Source organism: Falco cherrug, chromosome 4, assembly GCF_023634085.1.
Source record: "Falco cherrug isolate bFalChe1 chromosome 4, bFalChe1.pri, whole genome shotgun sequence".
Taxonomy (NCBI): Eukaryota; Metazoa; Chordata; class Aves; order Falconiformes; family Falconidae; genus Falco; species Falco cherrug.
The window spans coordinates 12,176,813-12,185,054 of NC_073700.1; positions in this window are offsets into that span (position 1 = coordinate 12,176,813).

The window sequence follows — 8,242 nt, forward strand, 5'->3', positions numbered from 1 at the left end:
CACAGTGCGGAAGAGGCATCAAAAGCTGCCTCTGAAGGGATAACTGGGCATAAACCTGTCAGGAAAATTAAAGGGCTGTAGACCCCTGCACCAATATATAAGCCATGCTAGTTGTATTATGGAAGGCCCTAAATAATGGCATCCTTTTTAGCTACTTTCTGTTTCTGGACTGCATCTGGCCCTGCTTTATTTAAACCATTATATATGGATGTATTTAAGGAACAGGATTTATTGAAGAAAACTGGCAGTGTTTTGAGCTTTGCTTTCCAGGCAGTGTTCTGGGTTTCCTTAATCACTGAGGGTTGATCTGACTGTCCATAAAAGAAAAGGGTTGTCTCTGTTTTAGCTTTGCTGCTAAAAAGCTAACAAAAAATGTGTTCAGGCTACAATCCAAGGCAATAGTGAGCTCTGTCTTAGACAGAAATACATGGTGAGTTACACCATCCCTTGAGTGTCTTTGGTGACATCTCTGGAAGAAAAGAAATCCTCAGAGAGTAGCAGAACCATGATCACTGTTAATTAAAGCACCTCGAAAGAAAGTCTTGATTTTCTAGAGGACAGCCTTGAAAATTTTCCAGGTAAATGTGACCAGGAGCAGTTTCAACTTGATTCTCATGCAAACTCAACTGGAAATGATTACAGCCAAATAATAGCATTAAAGTGGAAGGAAATTACTGCATTGATTGCTTGACCTGAAGAACAATAATGGTCCTTGTCTATTAGAACTGATTTTCCATAACATTAGTGTTACACAGAAAAGTTCAGATTAAAACCAGGAAGCTGAAAGTAAGATTGAGAATTAGCACACTGCGACAGTGAGGGCTCCAGACCCTTTGCACAAAAACAATCCATGTGAGCAAGGGTGGTAATGTCTTTGCAAGAGGCAGAAATGTTATCTGCATCCCCAAATATGTGTGTGTTCAATGGAGAGGCTTTTAGGCCAGCTGTGGGACAGGAGGAACGGGTTCCCAACAGGGAAGCCAACCTTCGACTGAGAAAGATGCTGCCTAAAAGAATCAAAATAATCTTTCTGCCTCCTGCCCCCCACCCTGCCCCTGAAAAAAAAAAAAAAAAAAGTGCAAAACCCACCTCATTTTTTTATTCGTGGAAAACAGGCATTTTAGAGGGAATAGTTTTACATAGGAATTGTTCTGTGCAAGCTGTTGGTTTGCATTTTGTTGTGACCTGCTTAGAGGTAATGCCTTGTGATATGCCCTGCAGTATTATTCCTAGTTTAGTCTAGATCTGTTTTCAGGGAAATGTGCCCCAGCTGGAAGGGACCTCAAGAAAAGCAGGAATGAGAGAATTCAGCTCCCAACTGAAAAGTAATTATTGCTGGTTTTTCCCCCATACTCTTCAGTGAGTGCTGGTGATTCAAACACCAGCAGCTGGCACAGAGATACAAGGTTTCAGTCCTTGCCTTCCCTAATACTGGCATTGCTTTCCCCTCCTGTCTCCTGTATCCTCAGAGGAAATTGTGTAAAGGACCAGTTTTAGCCTCATAGCTGCTTAGAAGTCACTACTAAGCAACAGCACTGCTCATTTGTATGAATGAAGGGTAGGGGAGTGTTGGTCACATCCCAAAGACTAAGCAGGACTGCTTGATGCCCTGAAGGGAAACAAATTGTTGATTAAAATCCAGTTCCTGTTTGGCAGGCAGGAACTACAAACATGATGATAAGGACAACTCCTGGGTGGCAGTCTCCGCCAAGGAAAGATTACTCCAAAAAAGACTTTTTTTTTTTTTTTTTTAATCCCTAGAAAAGATATTGGCAGGCTAGTGGCAGGATAGCTTTTCTGCGTGTGTTCAATGTAAGATGTTTACTCTGGGGAGACCTGCCCCATGGTGAAGATGAGATTCAGCCCAGGATCAGTGTCAGACCAGTAGCTGGACTGGGTTCCTCAGGAGACCAGCTCCTCAGTTTAATCTTCCAGTGTACAGCTCTTTCCCTGCTTAGACTTTCCTCTTCAGTTCATCATCTATAATGTTCCTTATCTAATGAGGAGTTAGAGGACAAATACATTGAAGAAGTCCATCAGTGTTGGGTTATCTGAGCGTGTCCACTGCAGATGCCCCACAGTCCCAGCAGAGCACGTGTTGTCAGGGAATTAGCCTCTAGCTTGCCTGCTTTTGTACCCACATCATGGGTTGACCATAACTAGGATCAAACTGTACGCTGCCATGTAGCAGGAGCATATGCTCTGTGGGAAGGTCCTTTGCTGTGCCCCATAGCTGCAGCCATCTGAAACCGCTTTTCATCCATGGGCCACGGATCTGCTGAGAAAACACACACTGTCTATAGGTTTCTACATCAGCTGGGAGCCTGGGGAAGATGCTTCAAATCAGAAATGTTTCAAGGGGCTCTAAGGTACATAGGTGTCCGGTCTCTGCATGCAGTCTGCCCACATCATTGCTTGGGAGGGCGGTGGGGACAGGCAGCTACTGCTGTGCTCAGAAGCTGTTCGTGATGTGCTGCCTCGCTCTACATTCGCTCTTCCTTGCAGTAAAGAAAGGGTGGGCATTCATTACTGTGCTGGCACTCAGGTCTTGGAGAAATCATTAATAACAGGTTCCTGAACTTTGTGTAAATAATTTTTACTGCTGCTGTGGGGTTTTTTTCCTCCCTTTTTAAATCCCTTGTCTGCAGTGCTGTGTGCACCAGCAGATTGCAGGGGTGGGTCCCGACAGCTGGCGTGCTTCAGATCTCATGTGCCAACTGCACGCCTCAAGTCCCCACGTGCCATGCAGCCACCCTCCTTCCTGGTCTCTCTGCTGCTGACTCTTGCTTGAGCTGTTATTTGTGTCTTCAGCGCACAGCTGGTTGGTTTTGAACAGAGGGGTGGGAGGGGAGGATGGAAGGGGCAGTGCAGCCACAGAGCTGGCAGTCCATCACTCCTCCAGGATGCATGGCCTGAGTGAAAACAGGGAAATTAATAAGATGCACCGTGTTGAAAGCTGCTCTTTTTTGTCTGGGCACTGTTTGTCACAGGAAGCATCTTCTCTTCAGCCTCTCATGGGGAGCTTGTAGCACAAAGCCTGCATTCAAAAGGTTTTGTTCTCCTGCCATGCCAGTGTGACAAGGCCACGTGTGTTGGGATGAACGCAACTGGATTGCAGATCTCTAAGGAGGACGTGTGCGACTTCGAGAACTGACTGGTGCTTTTGTCAGACAAATACAACACAAGGTGGGTGGGGATGTCTTCAATTTGCAGCAGTGGGTTGACTGACCATGCACCTCTTTCATCCACCTGTTTGAGAACGCTTGCATGAAGGGTACAGCAAAGAGGTACTTGCACCTAAATATGAGTACCCAGAACGCTCCTCTTATGCTGGGGCTGGTTCAGCTTTTGGAAAATGAAGTTTTCTTTCTACAGATAAAATGAATATCATGAGACTTCATTGGCCAGTAACACACTGTGAATTACAAGACAGCTGTATCCTCAGGGTGGCCTATAAGCTGAAATATGCTTCCATAAAATGCTCATCCTTTACAATTAAAGCACAAAATGGTACAAGCCAAATAACTATCCACAAACAATTTGTGAACACACACATACACACAAATGCTTAATGATTTGTTACAGAAGCATGTAAAAAACAGAAGAGGCAAGCAAGTTCCCCAGAAAATAGTTGAAATCAACACTTTTTATTCTGTTTCAAGTTTTCTTGACAGCATGATTCCCCCTTTATAACACCGCCCCTCTTTTGTGCTGAGCTCCTTGGGACCCTGGCTGATCCTTCTATGCCACCACCTCTCTCTCTCAGAGGGGTGAAGATGCTGCACTTGTGTGGGGTCCCAAGCTGCTGCCCATAAACCTCAGGGAGAAAGCTGGTGGAGGAACACATTACACACTTGAGGGGCCACTGGCTTCCACGCCAGAGCACATAAACAGCAATTCATGAGTCAACAAGGATGTTCTCGAAGCTCATAAAAGCCTGAAGTGCTCTTAATATCATCCCCATGCAGCTGGGTGAGACCTTCAGTGTGGAATAGAGCCAAAAGATAGAAATTTCAGCCCTCATCTGCAGTGACAGCTCAGGAAGAAAGAAAGCACTGAGAGAGAAAGAGAGAAGCAAGGGAGAAAGAAAAGGCAAAAGGGTAGAAGTGGAAGGGAAGCCCCCTAGGACTTCTTTAATGGGGCAGAATATTAATAATACTAACCATTCTGGCTGTGAAAGGCTACCAGTTAACAATCACACAAGCCAATAGTCACTGCCCACCATGCAGTTGACAAACATGCCTGCCAGTCCTGGTGCTGAGTCCCTTCAGACACCAAAGAGTAACAGTATTACTGAGCCTGACTTGCTTTCGATTTGTGCAGCTTCTGCACAGGAAAACACTATCCCATCGCTCCGTGTTCCTGTACCACTTTTGATAATGCATTAACATGCGCCGGTCTCATCTACTTTAAACCATTTTTTCAATCAAAGGTCGTGGGGCAGAAGACCCCAAGCAAAAAAAGCAGGAGCCTGGAGAAAAATTTCCATCGTCTCCATCCTTATGTAACAGTTCCTTGCAACAATGGGTAACTGAGGTCTGTCCTCCACTCCCCACCCCAGGCAGGAGATTGATGACTGCATTTGAGTTTGCTGTTTCTTCTGTACTCCCTCCCCACACCTCAGTAACTCTCCTTATTTTTATACTAAACCGTTGGCAAATACATAAATATCTCCTGTCACTAGGAAGCTGTGTCCATTCTGTTCCGTCTGCAAACACTGCTATCCCCTCCTCGCCCCCTGCAATGCACCGCTTTCATGGGCCCTGGGGGAGAAGCTGGGAGTCACAACTTATAAATCCCCATCATGTCAGGCAAATGCTTTCACATCATTCAAAAGGGAAATCTGCTTCCCCAAAATAAATAACAGGATGTGAAGATAGGCCATGGGTAAGACAATGGGGACACTTGTAAATCATTATGCACTGGAAATCAGGCTGGGGGATTTGGAAATCCTGGATCGGTTCCTAAAGGAGGCAACACAGATAAGTTTATGCACATGAGAACACCACCGCTCTTCTGCCTTCTCCATTCTCAGCAGCTAAAATCTTTACAGAAACTGTATGTGTAGTCAGTGAGAGGAATGGTGGTGTAAAATACAGGATTCAGTGTGAGGTGAGGAACGAGAGGCTCTGGAGGAACATGGCTTTGGAGAGACACAGAGGGTCTTGAGGGAGAGCTGTCATCAATGGCTGCTTCCCATGGTGCCAAGTTTAGTGCATGGACTGGCAAGCATGTGACTCATGTCATGAGAAGGAAAGAAGTCATTGGGGGCGGGGGGGGTCATACAGTTAAAAAACAAAGGAGTTTTGCTCATCATCATAGCTAGTACATCTCCCAGATCTGGTCATAGCTTTCTCATCATCTTTACTACTGCATCATACACTCCCACTCATACCTCTTCACCTCCAGCCCTTTTCTTGCTAGATGAGGTGATGGCGGCATTAAAAATATGGCTGTTTTCTCACAGTGTGGGGACACACCATCCAGCCACCTAGATCTGACCCGACACAGTGACAGAAAAGCTACAGCAAACCCAGTCACTGAGAGGAAGAGAGGTGGTAAGATGTGGTTGGCAAACTGCAGAGGGAACCAGGGTGGCCAGCTGGGCTTGGTACTTGGTAGCAATGACAACTGGGAGCTCTGTAAGCCTCAAACCAGATCTAGTCATCTTTTACAAGACTGGATAAAAGCCTTATAAGGTGGGCTGGGCATTTCTCTGTGAAGAGGCCTTGAATCCACTTCCATTCTTTCTTTGTCCCTCCTCTTCTATTGCAGCAGTTAAAAGAGGACCCTGGATAGAAAACTGCGTGTTACAAAGCAACCTCTGTGTATTGCCTAAAGCAATCAGCCAGCAGCTTCCCTTTGTGAGGAGGGAAGTGGTTTTTTTTTCTTTTTCTCCCACATGCAATCACCTCTTTCAGTATTTTCTCTTCCATTTTGAGCTGTGCCCCTCCTTGCCTCCCCAAACAGCCTGTGTCACAGAAGCCACAAGTAATGGAGAGGGAAGGGTGAAAGTCCTGGGTTCCTACCGAGGACAAGGAGAGCAGGGTGGCAGGGCTGGCATGCTCCACTTCATGGTGCTTTACGATGGAGTTAAAGCTTATGCTTAAGTACCCCTTAGCTTTAGCAGGGAAAGCAGCCTTGGGAATAACACATCAGTTTTAACTCCCTGTTCTCAGTGGCTCTTCCTTCTCACAGTCTGACTCTGGCTTTGCTCCTTGCAAAGCTGCCACTCCTCACAGCACTTGTCCTGTGGGTGTACTCAGAGGCTCTAATCAGGATTTAAGGCCTTTGCAGTCTTAGGCATGGAACAGACAGAACAAAGAAGACTGCCTTTGCCCTGGAGATTTTAGCACTGGAAGGTGAGTTATAGCTGGCAGTAGTGAAATCAAGTTGTCCTACCAGTATTACCCCCTGGGCAACCCATTCCCCATCCCTCACATGTTGGAAGATGATGCCCTGGATGACTGAGAAGTGAAGAGCAATACCTCTTTCCTCCCAAGATCCTCTTGCATTTGTCAACCTTGCGGCAAAGCTGGATATGACAGACACCCTTCCCTGTCCCTCAGGAGTTACGCTGCAGCTTCCACCTTGCTCCTTGGGATCCCCAGCCCTCGCTCAGCCCGCATGCCGAGGCCACAAGCAATCCCGGGGGTCTTTTTTTTGTCATCTGCAAGGATCATGCGTTCTCAGAGATGGGCAGGTGGTAGATTTTGTTGCGTGTGTGATCTTGCACGTGGGCACTAAGCGAACGTAACATGAGTTTTTTGAGACATCACAAAAATAAACCCAGATAGCATTAAATAAACGGTGTTGGAGGGAGGTTAAGCATGGCTTATCCACACTCCCTACAGTGAACAGTGGGAGAGGACTGGAAACAAAACCCAGTTGTCCTTCACCATCTCACTCATCTTGCTAGTAGCACTTGCTGCCTTGCTTGTGGATGTCCTCCCTCGGCCCCACCATGGGGAAGTCAGAAAGAAATGTATTTGTAATGTCCAGCGTCTCTTTGTCTTGAGCAGGGAATTAGGGGTAGGTGCACCCCCGAGCAGTGTTTCTGCCAGGGTGAGCTGTGGGCATGCTATTTCTGTTTCCTTTTGTGTTGGAACTTGGGGGTAGGGAACCGGAGAGGAGGAGAAGAAAATGTTCTATTTTTCAAGCAGTCTTGGGGAGTGTGGTGGAAAAAGGACAGTTCTCTCTTCACTGAGAAATTTGCTCAGGGGGGGCTGCCTGTCCTTGTCTCCTAAATGTATATGGTGCCCTGGGGGAGTGTCTGGTTTTGATTAGATAGTGTCCTGTGGAGGGTTCCTGATTCTGGGCTGTATGACTGTGAAAGGAAAGCATGTGACTCCTTCCCTCCCCTGTGAACCGTGAATGAATAGCACCTCTGCCCAGGCAGGAAAGAGGGGCCCTCAGGGCAGCTGGGAACGTGCATTTATTATAAAGCAACGAAGTAGCAAAGATACCAGGAGACAGAAAGGTTTTCTCAGTTTGTTTTGCTATTTCAATTCTGCCACTCGCCCCCCTTCAAATGGGGGAATACTGCATGCCCGTGGGAAGGTTCCCGGAGCAGCAGGTTCGCTAGTAAGATATGCTCCCTGGAGACAGTATTGTGCATTAGGGTTCAGTTTGGGACTGCAGGAGATCCATGGGGTCCCAGAGGGAGAACCCCACATTTCGCACTCCCAGACGTGGCCCCTGCTCAGGTGTGGGGGAGGTCTGCCGCTCTGAGGCTGGGGATCCTGCAAACAAGAGCAAGGAAAAACCAGCAGGGATGCCATCTTCAGCCTCATTCAAGTTACTCACAGAACTAAAAGAGCCAAGCCCTGGACTGGCAGATAATCTCCCTGAGAGTGGTCACTGGAAACCATGCCTAGGACTTGGAAAAATCAAGCCCTGACTTGTTCTTGCCTTATGCCATCAACAAAGGTTGTGCAACTGGGAAGAGAATCATTTGCTTCTGCGCTCTGTGGAGCTGAGGTTATGAGTAAACACTTGTTTTTACTGGGAATAGGGACCAAACACGACTTAGAAATAAACAGGAATTAGCACTTGCAGTTAGATGCCATTTTTAACAAGGTCATGCTATTAACAAAGATGGTGTATCAGTAGTGATTTAGCTACATGTTGATAAACAAGCCTACATTTCTAGACCTATAGGCACCATTTCAACACTGTCCATTTTTATTCAAGGAGTTCAAGCTTGCAAGAAAGATGAGGGATTGAAGAACAAGTAAGGGCA